Genomic DNA, 6,519 nt, shown 5'->3' with positions numbered 1-6,519 from the left:
GACCCTTGAACACACCTTAAAATTGATGAGATTCTTCTTGACACCAACATATAAAAGTAAAAAGAGGATAAAAAACATCCTTCATTATTAAAAAAAAAAAAAAAAAGAAAAAAAAAATACAAGATGTGTATAATAAATTTAAAACTAAATTGTGATGTGTAAACTTTTTATTATTAAGTTGAACAAAAGTCCACTAAAAAACCACTTTTAACACAACAATCAAACTACATATAGTATCTAAAACTGGCAGCCAACTCTCTGTTGGTATTTAACGAGAGAAATTATTTAAACATATTTTAAAAAACTGAAGGACTAAAAAGATTAATTCTAAGAGCTTAGGACATAAAATGCAATTTTGCCAAGAGAAAATTATGAAAACAGATGGGACTTTAAATACTAGATTTGTGCGCTAGGGCTTCTATTTCTAGGGGTGGATAACAAAACTGCTCAAACCAACCCGAATTGTAAAACCGAACCGAACCGAACCGATTTATAAGCAAAACTGAATTTTTCGATTCAATGCGGTTCGTTGGGCTGTTGAAACCGAATTTAAAATTCGGTTTGGTCCAAAGCTTGAAAATCGATTTCTAAACCAAACCGAACCGTTTAAATATAAATATATATAAAATTATAAATATAATATATATAATATTAATATTTATTTAATAATAAATAACCTAAATTTAAAACTAAAGCGAAAACCACCCAGTAGACCGCTGCACACACAAGTCACAATGCATTACGCAAGTTCTTCCTTTTCGTCTTCCTTTAGAACTTCTAGGGTATTTTTTTAGCCGCTGCCGCCGTTCTTCTTTCGTCGACCAGAGGAAACTTTCTCCGTTCTTCTTTCGTGAACCAGAGGACGCATGAAAGACTTTTGCCATTCTTCTTTCGTGAACCAAAGGAAAGACTTTCGCCGTTCTTTTTTCGTGAACCAGAGGACGTATGAAAGACCAGAAGACCACCGCTTCCATTTGTTTCGTGCTCAGGAAAGGAAAATAACCTTGCAGGCCGTAGCTCTAGTACATGTAAAAATTTTCTCCCTCATTTAACTCTAGTACCACATTAATATTTTTCATTTAAGAATTCTTAAATACATGTAAAAATTAGGTGTTAATGATTTTATAATGAAATTTTAGGTAAATAAAATTTGGTTCGTGTTTAGATCGCCACCCGCAAGCCGCAGCTCATTCGAGTCAGTCCTCATCCGATTGAATTATTGAAATTTTAGGTAAATAAAATAAAATTTTAAGTAACTAATGAAATTGTTAGGTAATCGTTATCTTATTTTTGCACAACTTTTGTTGTTGTTGTTGGTTGTTGTTGTTGTGTTTGAACAAATAAAATCCGATTGATGTTGTCTTGTTGTTGTTGGTTGTTGTTGTTGTATTTGAATTTTTAGTTTAAGTAAATGATTTTGTTTGATGGTAATAAGTTCTCTCTATTTTCTCCTTTATAGGTACCATCGGTCTATCACAATGAGCTTGAGCAAGAGCAACGATTCCAATGATGATGTTATTGTGATGCCACTACTACCACCACCACCACGAAAAAAACGAAAGTGAGGAGACAGTTTCAAAGCATATAAGTGGACGGAAGAGGAAAAATTCATCTATGGTATGGGATCACTTTTCTAAATGTTCTGAATATAGTGATGATGATCCGCATGCTAAATGTAACTATTGTGGTATGGTATATGCATGTCATTCTAGAAGAAATGGAAATTCAACTATGAGAATGCATATTGAACACTACTGTAAAAAAAATCCTTATCAGATTAAGAAGTCTAAGTTAGATGTAACACAAACTAAGTTGGTTTTTAAGAACAATGAGGGTATTGGAGATAATTCATAATCACATTCATCTCTTAGTTACAAGATGTTTACTATTGAGAGTGCTTGGAGACTACTTGCTGAGATGATTATTATAGATGAGTTACCATTTAAATTCGTGGAGAACCAAGGGTTTAAGAGGTTTGTGAATGGGATGCTAACATTAGTAGAACCAGAAGTTTGTTCTTCCTTCTCCAAAAACAATTGCTAGGGATATTTTGGGAATTTATGATAGCGCGAAAGAGATGTTGAAGAGCATTTTTGTGAAAGAAGGATATAGAGTGTCACTCACAACCGATACGTGGTCATCAATCCAAAATATGAACTATTTGGTTTTGATTGCACACTTTATTGATAAAGATTGGAAATTACATAAGAGAATTCTTAATTTCACCCAAATTGAGAATCATAGAGGGGAGACGATAGGAAAAGAGGTTGAGAAATGTCTAAAATAGTGGGGTATTGAAAAGGTTATGACATTGACAGTTGATAATGCTTCGTCAAATTATACTGCCATTGCTTATTTGAAGAAGCGTTTTACGCATGGGTTGGTGTTAGATGGTGAGTTCTTGCATGTTCGATGTTGTGCACATATATTGAACTTAATTGTATGCGATGACATATGAAGTAACTGTTAGGCTTTCAAGATCTTTGTATGTTACTTCAAATACAGTCTTCCATGAGATTAGTATTATTCAGAATTGCATCAGAAAATATTCAAGTGCAACTGGTCTTAATGATGTGTTTTTGCAAGAAATGACAATGAAAATGCAAGAAAAGTTTGATAAGTATTGGGGAAAAAAAGATAGAACAAATTTATTCTTGTATGTTGCCTTCGTTTTGGACCCTCGTTATAAGATGAAATTTCTTTTGCATTGCCTAAATCAATTATTTGATGTTGATGTAGCAAAAACCATAGGAAGTAAGGTAGAGGGTGTTTTGTGAGCATTGTTCAATGAATACAATTTGTCACTATCAATTGCTAATAAGGGTCAATCTTCATGTACCATTAAAAGTTCTCCATTTAGAACTTCAAGTGCAAGTGCTTCAGAGATTTTCCGTTTTGATTTTGAAGATTTGGATGAAGATGATTCGCAAAGTGTGGATTCAGAAGTTGATATTTACTTACTGGAGCCCCGTGTTAAACGTGAAGATAACTTTGATATCTTAGATTGGTAGAAGCGGAATTCTTCTAGATACAAGATTCTTAACAAAATTGCACGAGATCTTTTAGCAGTTTCGGTATCCACAGTTGCTTTTGAGTCCGCATTCAGCACTAGTGGGAGAGTAATTGATCCTTTTCATACCTCATTATCTCCAACCACTGTCGAGGTACTTGTATGTGCACAAAATTGGTTACGTTCTGAACAAATTAGCACTAGTTTACGCCAATACTTGGAGGAAATTGAAGTTGAAAAGGAAGGTTCGTATATTCTCAACATATATATATATATATATATATATATTTAACATATTTATTCATATATTTATTATAGTAACTACTAACAAGTTTATGATTTGTTTCTTAGTTTTCATAACGGGATTGAACGAAGCGGCAAATGCAAAAAACAAGGAGAAGGAGAATCATGATCGACAAACGAACAAATTTGTTTGTATTGATTGGACTTTTGGAATTCAGCATTAGTGTTTTAGCTTGTTATTTGCTTTTATGTGACTTGTGTATTGTGTACTTCTATTTTGGAGAACTTTTTAGTTTTTAACTTTTTATTGTAGTAATTTGGATTGATATGTTTTTATGAGTTATTGTGGATTGATATGTTTTTATGAGTTATTGTGGATTGATATTTAAGAAATTTGTGCTATGTGTACTTTGGAGAAATTTTAGTTTTTAACCTTTTATTATAGTTATTTGGATTGGTATGTTTTTATGAGTTATTGTGGATTGATATTTAAGAAATTTGTGTATTGTGTACTTTGGACATGTTCTTATTGTGGATTATTGGATTGACATTTAAATTATGTTTAGAGTATAAGAAAAAGAGAATATACAAATCTCAAAAAAAGGAACAAGGAAAATAAAAGGTAATTTAAATTATGTGAAAAATTGGTAAAATAAAAAAAGAGAATATACAAATTTAAAAAAATCGAAGAAGGAAAAATAAAAGATAGTGGAACTTGGAAGGAAAAAGGAAAATAAAAGGAAGAAGAAACAAAAAAAGTTTTAAAAAAAGGTTAAAAAAAAGAAGGAGAAACCGATTCATGAAATCGAATGAACCGAATAGAACCGGTTCGGTTCGATTCGAACTACACAAATGGTGCGAGGTTCTGTATAAATAAAAGCGGTTTGGTTCGGCCGAACCGAACTGATTCCACCCCTAACTTCTACTTCGGAGAACTTTTTAGTTTTTATTTACTGTAGTAATTTGATTGATATGTTTTTATGAGTTATTGTGGATTGATATTTAAGAAATTTGTGCTATGTGTACTTTGGAGAACTTTAAGTTTTTAACTTTTTATTGTAGTTATTTGGATTGATATGTTTTTATGAGTTATTGTGAATTGATATTTAAGAAATTTGTGTATTGTGTACTTTGGACATGTTCTTATTGTGAATTACTGGATTGATATTTAAATTATGTTTAGAGTATAAGAAAAAAAGAATACACAAATTTCAAAGAAAGGAACAAGAAAAATAAAAAATAATTTAAATTATGTAAAAAATTGGTAAAATAAAAAAAGAGAATATACAAATTTAAAAAAAAATGAAGAAGGAAAATAAAAGAGAGTAAAACTTGGAAGGAAAATAAAAGGAAGAAGAAGAAAAAAAAAAACCGTTCATGAAACCTAACCGAATCGGTTCAGTTCGAACCACACAAATGGTACGGTTCGGTTTTATGTATAAATAAAAGCGGTTCGATTCGGTTTGACCTCCAAATCAAACCAAACCGAACCGATTCCACTCTACCCGTTTCAAGCCCTAACCGCCTCGCCGCTATTTTCTCCCATCTGTCTCAAATCTTTTCAGTTTCTTCCACTTTTCTCTAAATTTCATTCTCTTTTCACTTTGTCGCTTACCTATTTGCGATTCCACTCCTTATTTTCCAGGTTACTCGAGGATTGGAAGCGGTTTTCGATCCCTTTTTGGGCATTTTCAAGTTTCCATTCCGTGGATTCTTTACAGTACATGGGTACATTTTCTCTATTTTGAGCTTGGTTTTGAGTATTTTGGTTAATTTTTTTTAGTAGAATAGACCTGGGTAGGAATGACTTTTGTGGATTCTTGTGTTAGACATTTTGAATTTGGATTATGAGGTAGATTGGCGTATCATTTGTTGAGTCCATATGCGATTTGGCGCTGTTTCCTTTGTATTTTGGGTTGTGCTTGTATGATGAGTTTCAAAACTAAAAGAACTCGATCCGCATCTTCCTCAGAAGGGGTTTTCAATCGCCATAAATTTGTTAATAAGGATGCTGCCGATCGGTATAAAAAATATTTTGTTAAGAGTAGTGTTATACCGGAAAGGGGCTTGGCTCCGTGTAAAGTTCTCCAACCCCAACTATTTCAGAATATTATGCAACGGGGTTGGTCTGATTTTGTGAAACAGCCTGAGGCGGCAGTGGTTCCCATTGTTCGCGAATTCTATGCTAATATGATTGAGGGAAACTCTCGATCATTTGTACGAGGTCGTCGGATTTCCTTTGACCCTCTCACAATTAATCAGTACTATCACTTACCTAACTTTGAGCGTGATGAATATGATATCTATGCCAGTGAACAAGTGGATGTTCACCAGATCATTCGTGAGCTCTGCCAACCTGGAGCTGAATGGATTATTAACCCGGGTGAGGCGATTAGATTTAAATCTTCAAACTTGACTGTCTCTAACCAAGCTTGGCACAATTTTATCTGTGCTAAGTTACTTCCTGTGGCTCATATGAGTAATGTCACGAAAGAGAGGGCTATTCTCCTTTACGCTATTGCCACTAAGAAGTCAGTGGATGTCGGAAAAGTCATTCACAAGTCCATACGCCACATCCGACAGAGTGGCGCCACTGGAGGACTCGGTCATTCATCTCTAATTACAGCCTTGTGTAAGAATGAAGGCGTCTTGTGGAACGAGAATGAGGAGTTGGCTATCCCTAAGGCCATCATGGATAAGGATTTTATTATGGGACTTCGTGGTTGGGGTCTTGAGACCACTGGCGCAGGCCACCATGACGAGACTGCTGATGCAGGCCACCATGATGAGACAACTGATGCAAGCCACCATGATGGGCCGACTGATGCAAGCCACCATGATGGGCCGACTGATTCAGGCCACCATGATGAGCCGACTGATGCAGGCCACCATAATGAGTCGACTGACCAGGATGAGGCAGAACCCATTCGGGAGGAGCCGCCAACCATGGCCATAGACCTTCCTAGGCAGAAACGAAGGCCTCTATCCCTTGATGAGCGAGTTCAACGGTTGGAACTTCGTATTCGCCGTTACCATAGGCGCTCAGAGGAAAGATTTGATCATCTATACAAGTGTTTGTGTACTCTGCATGATCGTGGAGCCAGGCATCTGTTTCCTCCTCCCATGCAACCATATATATCAGATGAGGATCTATGAGGCTTCTTTTCATACAGGGCAGTAATTGGTTCACGCTTGGTCATTCTGTTTGTCCTCTTTATTATGTAATTATCATTTCTCTGTTCTTAAGTTTAAGGTGTTTAGTTCTA

The 6,519-nt window shown here is 34.9% G+C and overlaps 1 long non-coding RNA gene across 5 annotated transcripts; it reads left to right on the top strand.

Annotated features, from left to right (window-relative positions):
* The first annotated feature begins 713 nt into the window (after positions 1-713).
* Positions 714-3,620, top strand: LOC120088759. Of its 5 annotated transcripts, none has more exons than XR_005485026.1 (5): positions 714-1,028; positions 1,140-1,231; positions 1,460-1,617; positions 2,908-3,255; positions 3,362-3,620. It is a non-coding gene; the product is annotated as an uncharacterized LOC120088759 (long non-coding RNA). The 5 variants fall into 5 exon arrangements; XR_005485027.1 differs by having other exon boundaries at positions 2,849-3,255; XR_005485025.1 differs by having other exon boundaries at positions 2,740-3,255.
* The last annotated feature ends 2,899 nt before the right edge of the window (positions 3,621-6,519 follow it).

This window comes from Benincasa hispida, chromosome 10 (assembly GCF_009727055.1).
Source record: "Benincasa hispida cultivar B227 chromosome 10, ASM972705v1, whole genome shotgun sequence".
NCBI lineage: Eukaryota > Viridiplantae > Streptophyta > Magnoliopsida > Cucurbitales > Cucurbitaceae > Benincasa > Benincasa hispida.
The sequence above is the reverse complement of the archived record's forward strand: the minus strand, read 5'-3'. Positions and strand labels throughout refer to the sequence as shown.